This window comes from Capsicum annuum, chromosome 9 (genome assembly GCF_002878395.1).
Source record: "Capsicum annuum cultivar UCD-10X-F1 chromosome 9, UCD10Xv1.1, whole genome shotgun sequence".
NCBI lineage: Eukaryota > Viridiplantae > Streptophyta > Magnoliopsida > Solanales > Solanaceae > Capsicum > Capsicum annuum.
Window position 1 is genome coordinate 40,781,401 of NC_061119.1, and position 2,990 is coordinate 40,784,390.

Consider the following 2,990-nt stretch of genomic DNA (forward strand, 5'->3'; position numbering starts at 1 on the left):
AATCAAGGCTCATAACCCGACATAGCCTTTTTCTAGATAAAGAAAGTTTAATTTCAACTTCAAGGTAGTTTTTGTGGGGGTATTGTGGTTGTCATTCTGCCAAATGCTTAATCTTTTCGCCACTTAGTTGTGCTGGGAGCGTCTGAGCAATTCATTTTTACAGTTAATTGATTTAATTCTTATCTGTCTTTTTATCCCAAATCTAGGGTCCATCATTGAGATAATACCATAATAATTCTGATTTTCAGGTGACCCTTGCTTATCCCAAGGATAAGCCAACACAGGCGCAACTCCAATATCATCAACTTTTGGAGTGAGCAGCGGTGTTAGGTTAGTTGCAGCAAGGCTCTTAGGAGGAAACAGTAGTAAAAAACTTAGTTTTGTTGGAGAAAAAACTGGTAATTCAAACTTTGATGGCAAAGGAACCTATTTAGTGTTCAATGTTAGTGATACAATTTTTGTCAGCGACTTGAAATCTCGAGATAAGGTAAGCTCATCAACATGCTTGCTCTCTGAGATGATAGATTTGATGATATGAAATATGAGAGATTTATTGTCCAATATAGGACCCTATAAAGTCTATACATTTCAGCAATTCAAAACCTGTTTGCCATACATTTGATCCAGATGCAAAGGAAGGACCTAACTTGCTCATTGGGTTAAAGTCTGGAGATGGTATTTTTCCTTCTATTAGTCTATGTGAAATATTATTTACAGCTTCCAGTAGGTTTCGTTTTTCAATCACAATGTCTGTTTTTACACTTGCAGTTTATTTAGTATCTTCACGGCAACAACTACAACATATTGGGAAGAAGCTTATTAGGGCACACCATTACAACAAGGATGGTGTTGAGCATAATGAAGAAGGCCAGCAGGATGAGTCTTCCCATACTGAAGCTTGTACCTTCCTTTTGGATTCTTGAAATTGGTCTTCAAACCAGGTGATTGTGCATTATTATTGTTGTTGTTTCCTTGTACTGATGATGATGACATTGAATTACCACTAACCTCTCAATTCATCCTTCTTCCTATCAACAATTGAAAAAAAAAATTCTTATATGCATAAAAGAATGAAGAGTTAGGTCGACCTCAACATAAATAAATCTAAAGTAAATATAAAATTGATCGAAGAAAATAATAAAAATTTTATTATCGTGCGATGCGCGGCCAGTTTTCCTAGTATATATATATAAAAGAGGATTAGAGGCATGCTGATATGGCATGCCTCAATGATCAAGAAATTAATTTATCTTTTTTCTGATTTTATTGTTTTTTTTTTCTTTTAAAATGATTAAAAAATGAGTATTATCCATTTAAAAAATAATCAAACGTCGCTATTAAATAAACCGTCGACTTAAATCCACTTAATTAGGGATTGAGTTTAATTTGCAGTGTCTTCTTCTTATTTTCCACTTCCTCCCAAGAGTCTTCTTCAGTTCCACTTCTTCCTGCTGTCGCCATGGGTAATTTCTTATCTTCTATCTTTCAATTTTATCCCATCTTCTGGTCCACTAAAATTTCTTCTTTGTAATTTTGCTATTGGCTTTATTTCTCTCATGTTTGAGAAACGTTTCAAGACTGCAAAGTCTTGTATAAGTACAAATTACATTAATCTTCAAAGTTCTGAGAATTTAAATTTTGAAGAACATTGACTTGTGTGTGCGAATAGAAACAGAAAACAAAAGAATTATTTTATGAAGTATTGTTGATTAAGATTATGTTGCATGCACAGGAAGCCAGCTCTACTCCAAGAGAGAAGACCATGAGTATGCTAATGCTAAGTTTTTTTTTTCTCGTAAGTATGACTAAAATTCATAAGACACTATATAATATAAAGACAGAGAGTGAAACGGGTGAGAAAACAGAAGAGTTTTAGTACTTTCTTGGACTTCCTTTCTAATCTTTTTGTTATTTTATTCTACTTTTTGGAATCGATAAAGTATTAAAAAAATTATTCTACTTTTTGGAATTGCTACAGTATTATTTCAATTTTTTTGAAAAAAATTCATAAGCAGTTTTTAGAGCTACTTTTTAACTTGACAATCATATAATAATATTTATTTATAAAATAGGAGCAAAAACTTCGTAGTATTATTATTAGGAATCAACTTATGTGATTTGGTAAACTCTTTACCGAGGAATAGTGTAACCGATTATACCAAAGATGAGATGGAGCGAACGGGTTGTGTGGGTTAGGTTCTTTTAAGTGATTTATAAGCAGTTGTAATTTTTGTCTCTTTTTTTTTTTACTAGAGTGTTTGGATTAAGTTATTTTTAAATGTTTTTGGCTTTTACGTACTTTATTTTAGGCTTAAAAAGGAAGAAAAATGATTTTTAATTGGGAAAATTATTTATCCCTTAAAAGGTACCAAAAAGGGTCAAAAGTCGAAAAGTTAATTGTTATCTGCTTTTAACTTTTAAGTTACTTATAAAAAATTCATCCAAATGCTCTCCAAGCCTAAAGTTTAGTGCTTAAAATCACTTTGTATGAAGTGTGTTTCATAGGGTTTTAGGCTACAGGTGACAAAAGAGTTTTAAAATGAGGTGTAGGTAACACAAGTCTTAATTATTAGTTGGAGGTGACAATTACTTTATTATGGATTAAGAAAGTTGGGGAAGTTTGAAAATAACCCACAAGTTTTTAAATTTATACTTTGATTCCAATGTTTACCTAAAATAATGAGAAACGGAGGGAAAAAAAGGTATTTCTCTCTCTTCTCATCTATTGTTGTTTTTTCTCTCTTAGCGATTTTTGTTGTTCATTGTTTCTACTGCTTTATTCATCATCTTTTGCTTCATTATCATCATCTTCTACTCCATTATCATCTTCATCTTCTTCTTATCGACCATTTGTTGTTGTTGTTATTGTTGGTACAGCGCTACTGCTGCTATCTGACCAATTTCTTAGGTCAAATTTTGTTTACTACATCATTTTTCACTTTGGCATTACTTCATAGGTGACTGTGGTAAGTAAAATTATGATTTTTATT

At 31.9% G+C, this 2,990-nt stretch overlaps 1 long non-coding RNA gene across 1 annotated transcript; it reads left to right on the forward strand.

Annotated features, from left to right (window-relative positions):
- Positions 1–250: 250 nt before the first annotated feature.
- LOC124887273 lies at positions 251–2,574 on the forward strand. The gene is made up of 3 exons (XR_007044665.1): positions 251–487; positions 567–675; positions 769–2,574. It is a non-coding gene; the product is annotated as an uncharacterized LOC124887273 (long non-coding RNA).
- Positions 2,575–2,990: the final 416 nt, after the last annotated feature.